This window comes from Ranitomeya variabilis, chromosome 2 (assembly GCF_051348905.1).
Source record: "Ranitomeya variabilis isolate aRanVar5 chromosome 2, aRanVar5.hap1, whole genome shotgun sequence".
NCBI lineage: Eukaryota > Metazoa > Chordata > Amphibia > Anura > Dendrobatidae > Ranitomeya > Ranitomeya variabilis.
In genome coordinates, this window is record NC_135233.1 from 171,241,759 (window position 1) to 171,259,454 (window position 17,696).

At 48.3% G+C, this 17,696-nt stretch overlaps 1 protein-coding gene across 2 annotated transcripts in view; it reads left to right on the forward strand.

The window, feature by feature from the left end:
* The first annotated feature begins 2,352 nt into the window (after positions 1–2,352).
* Positions 2,353–17,696, forward strand: part of CNST (consortin, connexin sorting protein) — a 189,578-nt gene continuing 174,234 nt past the window's right edge. The window contains exon 1 of one of the 2 annotated variants that reach the window (XM_077283170.1): positions 2,353–2,535. The gene's annotated coding sequence lies outside the window, so the exon portion shown is untranslated. The remainder of the gene's footprint in view (positions 2,536–17,696) is intronic. The other variant, XM_077283169.1, reaches the window with a different exon arrangement.

Consider the following 17,696-nt stretch of genomic DNA (forward strand, 5'->3'; position numbering starts at 1 on the left):
CGTGGTACCCGTTGTTCCCTCTGTTGATCCTCCTGCCCCGGTGTTGGTTGAGGGGGAGTTGGAATATGTGGTTGAGAAAATTTTGGATTCTCGTTTTTCGAGGCGGAGGCTTCAGTATCTTGTTAAGTGGAAGGGTTATGGCCAGGAGGATAATTCTTGGGTGGTTGCCTCCGATGTCCATGCTGCCGATTTGGTTCGTGCTTTTCACTTGGCTCGGCCTGGGGGCTCTGGTGAGGGTTCGGTGACCCCTCCATAAGGGGGGGTACTGTTGTGAATTCCGCTCTTGGGCTCCCTCCGGTGGTTGTAAGTAGCACTTTTGTGAATTCTGCTCTTGGGCTCCCTCCTGTGGTTTTGAGTGGTATAGCTGCTTCTTGGATTTAGCATCAGCAGCTGCTTCCACTGATCGTCTTTCTGGCTCGGCTATTTTAGTCTGGCCTTATCCCTCAATCAATGCCAGTTGTCAATTGTTCCTGCTTGGAGCCACTGGTCTTTTGGATTTCCCTGACACTCTGTCCAGTTCAGCAAAGATAAGTCCTTGTTTGTTCTTTTGCAGTCCACTTGTTGTGGACTTATTGTTCAGCACATTCTATGTTTTGCTCATTTGTCCAGCTTATCAGTATGGATCTATTTAGCTAAGCTGGAAGCTCAGGGCTGCAGATTTTGCCCTCCACACCTTTAGTCAGGTGTGGAGATTTTTTGCATATCTCTGCGGTGGACTTTTTCTAGTTTTTATTACCGACCGCACAGTGTCCTTTCCTTACTGTCTATCTAGCTAGAAGTGGCCTCCTTTGCTAAATCTTGTTTCATACTACGTATGTCATTTCCTTCTCCTCTCACAGTCAATATTTGTGGGGGGCTGTCCTATCCTTTGGGGATTTTCTCTGAGGCAAGATAGCTTTCCTGTTTCTACCTTTAGGGGTAGCTAGTTCTCCGGCTGTGACGAGGTGTCCAGGGAGTGACGGGAACATCCCACGGCTACTGCTAGTGTTGTGTTAAGATCAGGAACTGCGGTCTGTATAGTTACCACCTGCTCAGAGCGAGTCGCATGTCGCTCCTAAATTACCAGTCCATAACAAACCGCATCCAAGACTTCTTCCGTGCTTCCCCCATTCTCTGGAACTCTCTACCCCAACACATCAGACTCTCGCCTACCATAGAAACCTTCAAAAAGAACCTGAAGACTCACTTCTTCCGACAAGGCTACAGCCTGCAGTGATCCTCAACCTACTGAACCGCTGCACAACCAGCTCTACCCTCTCCTAGTGTATCCTCACCCATCCCCTGCAGACTGTGAGGCCTCGCGGGCAGGGTCCTCCCTCCTTCTGTACCTGTTAGTGCCTTGTTTTTTGGTCATGTTTATTGTATTTGTCTGTATTTGCCCCTTTTCACATGTAAAGCGCCATGGAATAAATAGCGCTATAAAAATGTATAATAATAATGTACTGCGACTAGGGATGAGCGATCACCAGAGGCGCACGTAGGATGTGTGTGTATCTATATATATATAATTGTCTAAGGGGTACTTCCGTCTGTTTGTGTCCGTCGTGGAAATCCCGGGTCGCTAATTGGTCGCGGCCAATCAGCGACAGGCATAGTCCGGCCACGAATTGGCCCCTCCCTACTCCCCTCCAGTCAGCGGCCACATAGGGTTTTAGCAGTCTGTTAAACGGACTGCGTTACACCATGGCATAACGTGGTGTAACGCAGTCCGTTAACGCTGCCATTAACCCTGTGTGACCAACTTTTTACTATTGATGCTGCCTATGCAGCATCAATAGTAAAAACATATAATGTTAAAAATATATTTAAAAAATCATTATATTCTCACCTTCTGGCGTCCGCGGCAGCCTGTCCCGCTCCTCGCGACTCTCCGGTCCCAAGAATGCATTGCGGCAATGACCGGAGATGACGTAGCGGTCTCGTGAGACTGCTACATCATCTCGTGATATTGCCGCAAAGCATGACTGGGAAGGGAGCGTCGCGAGGAGCATCGCTAAAGGCCTGGGCTGGATCTGGGGGCCGACAGAAGGCGAGTCTATAACTATTTTTTATTTTAATTGTTTAACAGGGATCTGGTGCCCACACTGCTAGATACTACGTAGCTGTGCAATATACTATGTGGAAATCTTCATAAATAAACTACATACATATTCTAGCACACCCGATGCGTTAGAATTGGGCCACCCTCTATCTATCTATATCTATCTCCTGCCAGGTGTGAGCACTTCCCTGCTCTCCTTCAGGGTTCAGCCTCACACTAGACCAGCTGAGTACGTCACTGCGCGTCATGTATTCGTTCACGTATCCTATACGTCTGCGTTCCATCTGCCACGACCCGGCATGCAATGCGGAGCAGCCGCTCAATTCCCCTCCCTCAAGCATAGCGCCGCCCTCAGATGACGTGGCCAGGGAGTATCACGTGGTGCTCTTCTGGTTTCTGATGTCTTATCTCTGTTGCTAGTTGACAGAAAAGGAACGGAAATCCCGGAGTGAGTGACGGCGGAGCGCGGGATGAGGGGCGGGTGCTGAGGCTCGGTAGGTGAACGACGACGGCTGGTGTATGCGGGTAGCTTGCTGTGCTCAGGGGCATGGATAAAGGTTGGGTGACAGAGGACACTGGTCAGCTGGAATGGAGGCTGCTGGTGACAGGCGGGAGGATGCTGCTGCTTCGCCTCATGGAGGCTGATGTCATCTGCCGGGAGATCAGCCGTGTGTCAGCACGTAGTCCCGGACTGCGCGTCCTCTGTCACCCACTGCCCGGGAGCAGAGGCTGCGTCCGAATCCTGGTGAATGTGTGACACAGAATCCATCCACAACCCCACCTGCATGCCCCACTCAGCTGCCACCCCTGCAGAGGGCACACAGCTCCCCCAAAGGTATGACCGCACTAAGGAGGAGGAGGCAGCAGCACTCCCATCACTGAGGAGACAACGCTTATAGTCCTGTGTGTCAGCTCCCCTGTACATGGCACTGATGAGAGGCAGCACTCCCATCACTGAGGAGACAACGCTTATAGTCCTGAGTGTCAGCTCCCCTGTACATGGCACTGATGAGAGGCAGCACTCCCATCACTGGGGAGACCGCTGTTATAGTGCGGACAGTCCTGTGTGCCAGATCCCCTGTACATGGCACTGATGAGAGGAGGCAGCACTCCCATCACTGAGGAGACCGCTGTTATAGTGCGGACAGTCCTGTGTGTCAGATCCCCTGTACATGGCACTGATGAGAGGAGGCAGCACTCCCATCACTGGGGAGACCGCTGGTATAGTGCAGACAGTCCTGTGTGTCAGCTCCCCTGTACATGGCACTGATGAGAGGCAGCACTCCCATCACTGAGGAGACAACGCTTATAGTCCTGTGTGTCAGCTCCCCTGTACATGGCACTGATGAGAGGCAGCACTCCCATCACTGGGGAGACCGCTGGTATAGTGCGGACAGTCCTGTGTGTCAGCTCCCCTGTACATGGCACTGATGAGAGGCAGCACTCCCATCACTGGGGAGACCGCTGTTATAGTGCGGACAGTCCTGTGTGTCAGATCCCCTGTACATAGCACTGAGGAGAGGAGGCAGCACTCCCATCACTGAGGAGACCACTGTTATAGTGCGGACAGTCCTGTGTGTCAGATCCCCTGTACATGGCACTGATGAGAGGAGGCAGCACTCCCATCACTGAGGAGACAACGCTTATAGTCCTGTGTGTCAGCTCCCCTGTACATGGCACTGATGAGAGGCAGCACTCCCATCACTGGGGAGACCGCTGTTATAGTGCGGACAGTCCTGTGTGTCAGATCCCCTGTACATAGCACTGATGAGAGGCAGCACTCCCATCACTGAGGAGACCACTGTTGTAGTGCGGACAGTCCTGTGTGTCAGATCCCCTGTACATGGCACTGATGAGAGGCAGCACTCCCATCACTGAGGAGACCACTGTTATAGTGCGGACAGTCCTGTGTGTCAGATCCCCTGTACATGGCACTGATGAGAGGAGGCAGCACTCCCATCACTGAGGACACCACTGTTATAGTGCGGACAGTCCTGTGTGTCAGATCCCCTGTACATGGCACTGATGAGAGGAGGCAGCACTCCCATCACTGAGGAGACCACTGTTATAGTGCGGACAGTCCTGTGTGTCAGATCCCCTGTACATGGCACTGATGAGAGGAGGCAGCACTCCCATCACTGAGGAGACCACTGTTATAGTGTGGACAGTCCTGTGTGTCAGATCCCCTGTACATAGCACTGAGGAGGAGGCAGCACTCCCATCACTGGGGAGACCGCTGTTATAGTGCGGACAGTCCTGTGTGTCAGATCCCCTGTACATAGCACTGAGGAGGAGGCAGCACTCCCATCACTGAGGAGACCACTGTTGTAGTGCGGACAGTCCTGTGTGTCAGATCCCCTGTACATGGCACTGATGAGAGGAGGCAGCACTCCCATCACTGAGGAGACCACTGTTATAGTGCGGACAGTCCTGTGTGTCAGATCCCCTGTACATGGCACTGATGAGAGGAGGCAGCACTCCCATCACTGAGGAGACAACGCTTATAGTCCTGTGTGTCAGCTCCCCTGTACATGGCACTGATGAGAGGCAGCACTCCCATCACTGGGGAGACCGCTGTTATAGTGCGGACAGTCCTGTGTGTCAGATCCCCTGTACATAGCACTGAGGAGGAGGCAGCACTCCCATCACTGAGGAGACCGCTGTTATAGTGCGGACAGTCCTGTGTGTCAGATCCCCTGTACATAGCACTGATGAGAGGAGGCAGCACTCCCATCACTGAGGAGACCACTGTTATAGTGCGGACAGTCCTGTGTGTCAGATCCCCTGTACATGGCACTGATGAGAGGCAGCACTCCCATCACTGAGGAGACCACTGTTATAGTGCGGACAGTCCTGTGTGTCAGATCCCCTGTACATAGCACTGATGAGAGGCAGCACTCCCATCACTGAGGAGACCACTGTTGTAGTGCGGACAGTCCTGTGTGTCAGATCCCCTGTACATGGCACTGATGAGAGGCAGCACTCCCATCACTGAGGAGACCACTGTTATAGTGCGGACAGTCCTGTGTGTCAGATCCCCTGTACATGGCACTGATGAGAGGAGGCAGCACTCCCATCACTGAGGAGACCACTGTTATAGTGCGGACAGTCCTGTGTGTCAGATCCCCTGTACATGGCACTGATGAGAGGAGGCAGCACTCCCATCACTGGGGAGACCGCTGGTATAGTGCGGACAGTCCTGTGTGCCAGATCCCCTGTACATAGCACTGAGGAGGAGGCAGCACTCTCATCACTGAGGAGTCCGCTGTTATAGTGCGGACAGTCCTGTGTGTCAGATCCCCTGTACATAGCACTGATGAGAGGCAGCACTCCCATCACTGAGGAGACCGCTGTTATAGTGCGGACAGTCCTGTGTGTCAGATCCCCTGTACATGGCACTGATGAGAGGAGGCAGCACTCCCATCACTGAGGAGACCACTGTTATAGTGCGGACAGTCCTGTGTGTCAGATCCCCTGTACATGGCACTGATGAGAGGAGGCAGCACTCCCATCACTGAGGAGACCACTGTTATAGTGCGGACAGTCCTGTGTGTCAGATCCCCTGTACATGGCACTGATGAGAGGAGGCAGCACTCCCATCACTGAGGAGACCACTGTTATAGTGCGGACAGTCCTGTGTGTCAGACCCCCTGTACATGGCACTGATGAGAGGAGGCAGCACTCCCATCACTGAGGAGACCACTGTTATAGTGCGGACAGTCCTGTGTGTCAGATCCCCTGTACATAGCACTGAGGAGGAGGCAGCACTCCCATCACTGGGGAGACCGCTGTTATAGTGCGGACAGTCCTGTGTGTCAGATCCCCTGTACATAGCACTGAGGAGGAGGCAGCACTCCCATCACTGAGGAGACCACTGTTGTAGTGCGGACAGTCCTGTGTGTCAGATCCCCTGTACATGGCACTGATGAGAGGAGGCAGCACTCCCATCACTGAGGAGACCACTGTTATAGTGCGGACAGTCCTGTGTGTCAGATCCCCTGTACATGGCACTGATGAGAGGAGGCAGCACTCCCATCACTGAGGAGACAACGCTTATAGTCCTGTGTGTCAGCTCCCCTGTACATGGCACTGATGAGAGGCAGCACTCCCATCACTGGGGAGACCGCTGTTATAGTGCGGACAGTCCTGTGTGTCAGATCCCCTGTACATAGCACTGAGGAGGAGGCAGCACTCCCATCACTGAGGAGACCGCTGTTATAGTGCGGACAGTCCTGTGTGTCAGATCCCCTGTACATGGCACTGATGAGAGGAGGCAGCACTCCCATCACTGAGGAGACCACTGTTGTAGTGCGGACAGTCCTGTGTGTCAGACCCCCTGTACATGGCACTGATGAGAGGCAGCACTCCCATCACTGAGGAGACCACTGTTATAGTGCGGACAGTCCTGTGTGTCAGATCCCCTGTACATAGCACTGATGAGAGGCAGCACTCCCATCACTGAGGAGACCACTGTTGTAGTGCGGACAGTCCTGTGTGTCAGATCCCCTGTACATGGCACTGATGAGAGGCAGCACTCCCATCACTGAGGAGACCACTGTTATAGTGCGGACAGTCCTGTGTGTCAGATCCCCTGTACATAGCACTGATGAGAGGCAGCACTCCCATCACTGAGGAGACCACTGTTGTAGTGCGGACAGTCCTGTGTGCCAGATCCCCTGTACATAGCACTGATGAGAGGCAGCACTCCCATCACTGAGGAGACCACTGTTATAGTGCGGACAGTCCTGTGTGTCAGATCCCCTGTACATGGCACTGATGAGAGGAGGCAGCACTCCCATCACTGAGGAGACCACTGTTATAGTGCGGACAGTCCTGTGTGTCAGATCCCCTGTACATGGCACTGATGAGAGGAGGCAGCACTCCCATCACTGAGGAGACCACTGTTATAGTGCGGACAGTCCTGTGTGTCAGATCCCCTGTACATGGCACTGATGAGAGGCAGCACTCCCATCACTGAGGAGACCACTGTTATAGTGCGGACAGTCCTGTGTGTCAGATCCCCTGTACATGGCACTGATGAGAGGAGGCAGCACTCCCATCACTGAGGAGACCACTGTTATAGTGCGGACAGTCCTGTGTGTCAGATCCCCTGTACATGGCACTGATGAGAGGAGGCAGCACTCCCATCACTGAGGAGACCACTGTTATAGTGCGGACAGTCCTGTGTGTCAGATCCCCTGTACATAGCACTGAGGAGGAGGCAGCACTCCCATCACTGGGGAGACCGCTGTTATAGTGCGGACAGTCCTGTGTGTCAGATCCCCTGTACATAGCACTGAGGAGGAGGCAGCACTCCCATCACTGAGGAGACCGCTGGTATAGTGCGGACAGTCCTGTGTGTCCGATCTTCTGTACATAGCACTGATGAGAGGCAGCACTCCCATCACTGGGATGCAAATGATGCTAGTAGTACATGGTGAACCAGTCTAATGACAGGGCATGTTTACTATGCTGATATTTTTCATTCTTGAGGCGTGTGTGTGTTTAATTGCCTGAGACAATTTCTGTAATAGAGCTAGGAACTATTTTAAGCTCTCGTCAAGCTCTGAATGTGCGCTATAGCCTATGTCATACATTTGTAATGTCTGGTAACCCTAATGTGTCCATACACATAAGGTAAATGTCGGCAGAAGTCACTGATTCTGGTGGGATCTGCCGCTCATTTGATGTGTATGATAGGTTTCTGTACGATTATATGGCGTCATAAGGATAAAGCGGTTAGAATCCAGTTGCCCAATCATTTTGTTGCGTGTGGAGGAAAACTTTCCAGACTGCAGCATGTCTAGTTATCTTCTGGAGATGCGAGCCTCCGCAAGATAAAGCTCACCCGTACAATGTGTTGGACGCGGTGATTCCGCACGGTGCAATGACCACATGCGGATTCACTTGCATTCAATAGCCGGCAGCGGACATGTGCTGCGTCCAAAGCGCTGCCAATTACTGTTACTGACCGTGTGTACATATACCCTTGGGGTAGTTGCCAACAATACCTGTCTGTAACATGCTTCTCTGACAACAATAGAAGACCTACAATAGCCCAGTGTGGATCAAATACAGTGCCTTGCGAAAGTATTTGGCCCCCTGGAACTTTTCAACCTTTTAACACACATCATGCTTCAAACATAAAGATACCAAATGTAAATTTTTGGTGAAGAATCAACAACAAGTGGAACACAGTTGTGAAGTTGAACAAAATTTATTGGTTATTTTTAATTTTTTTGGAAATTAAAAAACTGAAAAGTGGGGCGTACAATATTATTCGGCCCCTTTAACTTAATACGTTGTTGCGCCACCTTTTGCTGCGATTACAGCTACAAGTCGCTTGGGGTATGTCTCTATCAGTTTTGTACATCGAGAGACTGAAATTCTTGCCGATTCTACCTTGGCAAACAGCTCGATCTCAGTGGGGTTTGATGGAGATCGTTTGTGAACAGCAGATTTCAGCTCTTTCCACAGATTCTCGATTGGATTGAGGTCTGGACTGTGACTTGGCCATTCTAACACCTGGATACGTTTATTTGTGAACCATTCCATTGTAGATTTTGCTTTGTTTGGGATCATTGTCTTGTTGGAAGACAAATCTCCGTCCCAGTCTCAGGTCTTTTGCAGACTCCAACAGGTTTTCTTCAAGAATGGTCCTGCATTTAGCTCCATCCATCTTCCCATCAATTTTAACCATCGTCCCTGCTGAAGAAAAGCAGGCCCAAACCATGATGCTGCCACCACCATGTTTGACAGTGGGGATGGTGTGTTCAGGGTGATGAGCTTGTTGCCTTTACGCCAAACATATCGTTTGGCATTGTTGCCAAAAAGTTAGATTTTGGTTTCATCTGACCAGAACACCTTCTTTCACATGTTTGGTGTGTCTCCCAGGTGGCTTGTTGCAAACTTTAAACAACACTTTTTATGGATATCTTTGAGAAATGGCTTTCTTCTTGCCACTCTTCCATAAAGGTCAGATTTGTGCAGTGTACGACTGATTGTTGTCCTATGGACAGACTGTCCCACCTCAGCTGTAGATCTCTGCAGTTCATCCAGAGTGATCATGGGCCTCTTGGCTGCATCTCTGATCAGTCGTCTCCTTGTTTGAGATGAAAGTTTAGAGGGATGGCCGGGTCTTGGTAGATATAAAGTGATATGATACTCCTTCCATTGCAATATGATCACTTGCACAGTGCTCCTTAGGATGTTTAACCCCTTCCTGACATGCGCCGTAATAGTACTGCTCTGCGGGAACTAAGTTCCCGCAAACCGCAGTACTAGTACGGCGGCACAATCGCGCGGCCTCACAGTGAGCGCCGCGGCGATCGCTTGCGGGTGTCAGCTGTATATGACAGCTGACACCCCGCAGCAATGCCCACAATTGGCGCTAGCGCCGATCGTGGGCATTTAACCGCTCTGATGCCGCTGTCAATAGTGACAGCGACAGAGGGGCATCGCGCAGGGACGGGGGCTCTCTGAGCTCTCCCACCGGAACAACGCGATGCGATCGCGTTGTTCCGGTCATCTGGAAGGAGTCACTGGATTTAAGATGGCCGCGGGACTCCTTCCGGGTCATGAAGTGAGGTGGCTAGCCTCCTGCACTGCCTGTCAGATCGCTGATCTGACACTGTGCTATGCAGTGTCAGATTAGCGATCTGAACTACTGAACTAATATAGTGATGTCCCACCCTGGGACAATGTTAGAAAGTAAAAAAAAAAAAAAAAATAGAATGTACAAAAAAATAAAATAATGACCCACTCTATAAAACTATCCCACTAGTTAAACCCTTCAGTGAACACTGCAAAAAAAATAAATAAAAAACGAGGCAAAAAACAACGCTTTATTATCATACCGGCGAACAAAAAGTGGAATAACATGCGATCAAAAAGACGGATATAAATAAACATGGTACCGCTGAAAATGTCAACTCGTCCCACAAAAAACAAAACCACAAATGACTCTGGGCTAAAATATGGATAAATTATAGCTCTCAAAATGTGATGCAAAAACTCTTTTTTGCAATAAAAAGCGTCTTTTAGTGTGTGAAGGCTGCCAATCATAAAAATCCGCCAAAAAACTGCTATAAAAGTAAATCAAACCCCCCTTCATCACCCCCTTAGTTAGGGAAAAATAATACAATTTTAAAAAATGTATTTATTTCCATTTTCCCATTAGGGTTAGGGTTAGGGTTGGGGCTAAAGTTAGGGTTGGGGCTAAAGTTAGGGTTTGGATTACATTTACGGTTGGGATAAGGGTTGGGATTAGGGTTAGGGGTGTGGTTAGGGTTATGGTTGGGATTAGGGTTAGGGTTTCAGTTAGAATTGGGGGGTTTCCACTGTTTAGGCACCTCAGGGGCTCTCCAAACGCGACATGGCGTCCGATCTCAATTCCAGCCAATTCTGCATTGAAAAAGTAAAACAGTGCTCCTTCCCTTCCAAGCTCTCCCGTGCGCCCAAACAGGGGTTTACCCCCACATATGGAGTATCAGCATACTCCGGACAAATTGGACAACAAATTTTGGGGTCCAATTTCGCCTGTTACCCTTGGGAAAATATAAAACCGGGGGCTACAAAATAATTTTTGTGGAAGAAAAAAAAGATTTTTTTATTTTCACGGCTTTGCGTTATAAACTGTAGTGAAATACTTGGGGGTTCAAAGTTCTCACAACACATCTAGATAAGTTCCTTGGGGGGTCTAGTTTCCAATACTGGGCCGTCACATGTGGGGGGTTTCTACTGTTTAGGTACATCAGGGGCTCTGCAAATGCAACGTGACGCCTGCAGACCAATCCATCTAAGTCTGCATTCCAAACGGCGCTCCTTCCCTTCTGAGCTCTGCCGTGCGCCCAAACAGTGGTTCCCCCCCCCCCACATATGGGTTATCAGCGTACTCAGGACAAATCGGACAACAACTTTTGGGTCCAATTTGTCCTGTTACCCTTGGAAAAATAAAAATTTGGGGGCTAAAATATCATTTTCGTGGAAAAAAATGTATTTTTTATTTTCACGGCTCTGTGTTATAAACGTCTGTTTAGTACTTGGGGGTTCAAAGTGCTCACCACACATCTAGATTAGTTCCCTAGGGGGCTAATTTCCAAAATGGTGTCACTTGTGGGGGGTTTCCACTGTTTAGGCACATCAGGGGCTCTCCAAGTTACGCGACATGGTGTCCGATCTCAATTCCAGCCAATTTTGCATTGAAAAGTCAAACGGCGCTCCTTCCCTTCCGAGCTCTGCGGTGCGCCCAAACAGTGGTTTACCCCCCCACACTCGGGGTATCATCGTACTCAGGACACATTGCACAACAACTTTTGGGGTCCAATTTGTCCTGTTACTCTTGGGAAAATAAAAAAATTGGGGTTTGAAAGATCATTTTTTGTGAAAAAAAATATGATTTTTTTTTTTACGGCTCTACATTATAAACTTCTGTGAAGCACTTGGAGGTTCAAAGTGCTCACCACACATCTAGATTAGTTCCTTAGGGGGTCCTCTTTCCAAAATGGTGTCACTTGTGGGGGTTTTCACTATTTAGGCACATCAGGGGCTCTCCAAACGCGACATGGTGTCCGATCTCAATTCCAGCAAATTTTGCATTGATAAGTCAAATGGCGCTCCTTCCCTTCTGAGCTCTGCCATGTGCCCAAACAATGGTTTACCCCAACATATGGGGTATCGGCGTACTCAGGACAAATTGTACGATGACTTTTGTGTTCCAATTTCTCATGTTTCCCTTGGTAAAATAAAACAAATTGGATCTGAAGTAAAAAATTTTGTGAGAAAAAGTTAAATGTTCAATTTGTTTTTTAATCATTCCATAAATTCCTGTGAAGCACCTGAAAGGTTAATAAACTTTTTGAATGTGGTTTTCAGTACCTTGAGGGGTACAGTTTTTAGATTGGTGTCACTTTTGGGCATTTTCTGTCATATAGACCCCTCAAAGTCATTTCAAGTGTGAGGTGGTCCCTAAAAAAAATGGTTTTGCAAATTTTGTTGTAGAAATGAGAAATTGCTGGTGAATTTTTAACCCTTATAACTGCCTAACAAATAAAATTAAGTTTCCAAAATTGTGCTAATGTAAAGCAGACATTTGGGTAATGTTGTTTTTAACTTTTTTGAATGATATGACTCTTTAATTTGAGGGCATAAAAACTAAAAGTTTTAAAAATGCAAAATTTTCAAAATTTTCGCCAAATTTCCTTTTTTCTCACAAACGCAAGTCAAATCGAATAAATTTGACCACTATCATAAAGTACAATATGTCATGAGAAAACATTCTCAGAATCACCAGGATCCGTTGAAGCGTTTGAGTTATGACCTCATAAAGTGACAGTGGTCAGAATTGAAAAAAATGGCCTGGTCAGGAAGTTGAAAACAGGCTTCGGGGTGAAGGGGTTAAAGTTTTGGAAATCCAGCTTTAAACTTCTCCACAACAGTATCACGAACCTGTAAGTGATCAAAAGGAAAGATTGCCGCGCTTAGAATAGGTTGCAGTGTGACTGCTGCTGTGGGACTATTACGTTTTACACCTTTGTGACGGTCTGCCCAATCCGGTACCCCCTTTAGTAGCACTTTTAGTCTAGACCTGCACAGATGGATGGACACCCAGGATGGTCCCTGGTGTGGGCACTTTTTGATCGGTTGGGAGGCGTGCGGAGTGGTCCTGTGAGGGATGATAGAACTCGGGTAGTCCCTGGCAACTGAATGTCCAATCGAGTCAGATACTGGGGAGCGTCCTCCCACTGTGAAAAAACCAGCTGCAACGCTGAACAGCGCAGCGGTTTGCCCCGGCCGATGGCGCCGCTGTGAGTGAGAGGAACCCCACTCACAGAAGGACTGTGTTGTTCCGCCACCATTTTGTTCTGTTTTGCCCAGAGTGCTGTATTTTCTTTACTACACCATGGTTTGTGCTGCCTACAATAAACAAAAGGAAGTTCTTAAAGCCGCAGTTTACCCGTGTTTACCTCCGTGTGCAGCTGATCTAATAAATATATATATATTACACTTCTCAAAAAATAAAGGGAAAACAAACAGAATATTACTCCAAGTAAATCAAACTTCTGTGAAATCAAACTGTCCACTAAAGGTACCTTCACACGAAACGACTATCGCTAGCGATCCGTGACGTTGCAGCGTCCTGGCTAGCGATATCGTTTAGTTTGACACGCAGCAGCGATCAGGATCCTGCTGTGATGTCGCTGGTCGCTGAATAAAGTTCAGAACTTTATTTGGTCGTCCGATCGCCGTGTATCGTTGTGTTTGACAGCAAAAGCAACGATACCAGCGATATTTTACACTGGTAACCAGGGTAAACATCGGGTTACTAAGCGCAGGGCCGCGCTTAGTAACCCGATGTTTACTCTGGTTACCAGCGTAAAATGTAAAAAAAACAAACAGTACATACTTACATTCGCCTCCCCCGTCGTCCGCTTCCCACACTGACTGAGCGCCGCAAAGTGAAAGTGAAAGCACAGCACAGCGGTGACGTCACCGCTGTGCCCTGCTACTGCCTGCGCTCAGTCAGTCAGTCAGTGCAGGAAGCGGACGCCGGGGGACGCGCAGGTGAGCATGTGCTGTTTGTTTTTTTTTACATTTTACGCTGGTAACCAGGGTAAACATCGGGTTACTAAGCGCGGCCCTGCGCTTAGCAACCCGATGTTTACCCTGGTTACCCGGGGACCTCGGCATCGTTGGTCGCTGGAGAGCGGTCTGTGTGACAGCTCTCCAGCGATCAAACAGCGACGCTGCAGCGATCGGCATCATTGTCGCTATCGCTGCAGCGTCGTTTCGTGTGAAGGTACCTTTAGGAAGCAACACTGATTTACAATCAATTTCACATGCTGTTGTGCAAATAGAATAGACAACAGATGGAAATTATTGGCAATTATCAAGACACACTCAATAAAGGAGTGGTTCTGCAGGTGGGGACCACAGACCACATCTCAGTACCAATGCTTTCTGGCTGATGTTTTGGTCACTTTGAATGTTGGTTGTGCTTTCACACTCGTGGTAGCATGAGACGTACTCTACAGCCCACACAAGTGGCTCAGGTAGTGCAGCTCATCCAGGATGGCACATCAATGCGAGGTGTGGCAAGAAGGTTTGCTGTGTGTCAGCGTAGTGTCCAGAGGCTGGAGGCACTACCAGGAGACAGGCCAGTACACCAGGAGACGTGGAGGGGGCCGTAGGAGTGCAACAACCCAGCAGCAGGACTGCTACCTCAGCCTTCGTGCAGGGAGGAACAGGAAGGAGCACAGCCCTGCAAAATGACCTCCAGCAGGCCACAAATGTACATGTGTCTGCACAGACTATTAGAAACAGACTCTGAGGATGGTCTGAGTGCCCGACGTCCACCGATGGGGGTTGTGCTCACAACCCAACACCATACAGGACGCTTGGCATTTGCCACAGAACACCAAGATTGGCAAATTCGCAGATGAAAGCAGGTTCACACTGAGCATATGTGACAGTCTGGAGACGCCGTGAAGAGCGATCTGCTGCCTGCAACATCCTTCAGCATGACTGGTTTGGCAGTAGGTCAGTAATGGTGTGGGGTGGCATTTCTTTGGAGGGCCGCACAGCCCTCCACGTGCTCGCCAGAGGTAGCCTGACTGCCATTCGGTACCGAGATGAGATCCTCAGACCCCTTGTGAGACCATATGCTGGTGTGGTTGGCCCTGGGTTCCTCTTAATGCAGGACAATACCAGACCTCATGTGGCTGGAGTGTCAGCAGTTCCTGCAATATGGAGGCATTGAAGCTATGGACTGGCCCGCCTGTTCCCCACACCTGAATGCGATTGAACACATCTGGGACATTATGTCTCGCACCATCCACCAACGTCACGTTGCACCACAGACTGTCCTGGAGTTTTCGGATGCGTTAGTCCAGGTCTGGGAGGAGATCCCTCAGGAGCCATCCGCCGCCTCATCAGGAGCATGCCCAGGCGTTGTAGGGAGGTCATACAGGCACGTGGAGGCCACACACACCACTGAACATCATTTCCTTGTCTTGAGGCATTTCCACTGAAGTTGGATCAGCCTGTTGGATTTTCCATTTTGATTTTGAGCATCATTCCAACTCCAGACCTCAGTGGAATATTAGTTGTGATTTACGTTGATCATTTTTAGGTTTTATTGTTCTCAACACATTCCACTATGTAATGAATTAAGATTTACAACTGTAATACTTCATTCAGTGATATCTAGGATGTAGGATTTTAGTGTTCCCTTTATTTTTTGGAGCAGTGTATATATTCTCTATCTATACACGCACACACAGCCAGCCGGCTCTGGCAAAAATTAAGAGACCACTGCAAAATGTTCAGTTTGCCTGATTTTTCTCCTTATAGGTATAATTTTGAGTAAAATGTAAATTGCCCTTTTATTCTATAAACTTCATGTCTCCGAATTTCCAAGCAATAATTTTTTTTTTCCTGACAAAGAAAAATGGTCAAAATTAAAAAGAAAAAAACAAAACAGTGCTTTTCACACTTCAAATAATGCAACGAAAGCAAGTTCATAATCATATAGAAACAACAATACTAATGTTTTAACTCAGGAAGAGTTCAGAAATTAATATTTTGTTTAATAACCATGATTTTTAATCACAGCTTTCATGCGTCTTGGCATGCTTTCTACCAGTCTTTCACACTGCTTCTGGTGCAAACATTTTAAGCAGTTCTTTGTTTGATGGCTTGTGACTATCCATCATCCTCTTGATTACATTACAGAGATTTCTTCCAATGGGGTTCAGGTCTTGAGATTGGGCTACCAATGACAGGTTATTGATGTGGTAGTCTCTTAATTTTTGCTAGCTGAAGAGCCCGGCGTTGCCTGGGCATAGTAAATATCTGTGGTTAGTTATAGCACCTCACTTCTCTTATTTTCTCCCTCACCCCTCTCATTTCCCCCCTCACTCCTCTCATTCCCCCCTCACTGCTCTCATTCCTTCAGAACACATGTCATTTCGACCTCACATCTGTTATTTTCCAATCACTCCTCTCATTTTGCACTCACACCTTTTCATTTTCATCTCACACCTCTCATTTTCCCTTCAGTATATACATGTTTGTCATCTCCCTTATACAGTGCCTACAAGTAGTATTCAACCCCCTGCAGATTTAGCAGGTTTACACATTTGGAATTAACTTGGCATTGTGACATTTGGACTGTAGATCAGCCTGGAAGTGTGAAATGCACTGCAGCAAAAAAGAATGTTATTTCTTTGTTTATTTTTTTTTTTTAAATTGGGAAAAGTTTTTTCAGAGGGTCATTTATTATTCAACCCCTCAACCCACCAGAATTCTGTTTGGTTCCCCTAAAGTATTAAGAAGTAGTTCAGGCACAAACAACAATGAGCTTCACATGTTTGGATTAATTATCTCTTTTTCCAGCCTTTTCTGACTATTTAAGACCCTCCCCAAACTTGTGAACAGCACTCATACATGGTCAACATGGGAAAGACAAAGGAGCATTCCAAGGCCATCAGAGACAAGATCGTGGAGGGTCACAAGGCTGGCAAGGGGTAAAAAACCCTTTCCAAGGAGTTGGGCCTACCTGTCTCCACTGTTGGGAGCATCATCCGGAAGTGGAAGGCTTATGGAACTACTGTTAGCCTTCCACGGCCTGGACAGCCTTTGAAAGTTTCCTCCCGTGCCGAGGCCAGGCTTGTCCGAAGAGTCAAGGCTAACCCAAGGACAACAAGGAAGGAGCTCCGGGAAGATCTCATGGCAGTGGGGACATTGGTTTCAGTCAATACCATAAGTAACGTACTCCACCGCAATGGTCTCCGTTCCAGACGAGCCCGTAAGGTACCTTTACTTTCAAAGCGTCATGTCAAGGCTCGTCTACAGTTTGCTCATGATCACTTGGAGGACTCTGAGACTGACTGGTTCAAGGTTCTCTGGTCTGATGAGACCAAGATCGAGATCTTTGGTGCCAACCACACACGTGACGTATGGAGACTGAATGGCACTGCATACGACCCCAAGAATACCATCCCTACAGTCAAGCATGGTGGTGGCAGCATCATGCTGTGGGGCTGTTTCTCAGCCAAGGGGCCTGGCCATCTGGTCCGCATCCATGGGAAGATGGATAGGACGGCGTTCCTGGAGATTTTGGCCAAGAACCTCCGCTCCTCCATCAAGGATCTTAAGATGGGTCGTCATTTCATCTTCCAACAAGACAACGACCCAAAGCACACAGCCAAGAAAACCAAGGCCTGGTTCAAGAGGCAAAAAATCAAGGTGTTGCAGTGGCCTAGTCAGTCTCCTGACCTTAACCCAATTGAAAACTTGTGGAAGGAGCTCAAGATTAAAGTCCACATGAGACACCCAAAGAACCTAGATAACTTGGAGAAGATCTGCATGGAGGAGTGGGCCAAGATAACTCCAGAGACCTGTGCCGGCCTGATCAGGTCTTATAAAAGACGATTATTAGCTGTAATTGCAAACACAGGTTATTCCACAAAATATTAAACCTAGGGGTTGAATAATAATTGACCCACACTTTTATGTTTAAAATTTATAAAAATTTAACTGAGCAACAAAAGTTTTTGGTTTGTAAGATTTATGCATCTGTTAATAAATCCTGCTCTTGTTTGAAGTTTGAAGGCTCTAACTTATTTGCATCTTATTAAACCTGCTAAATCTGCAG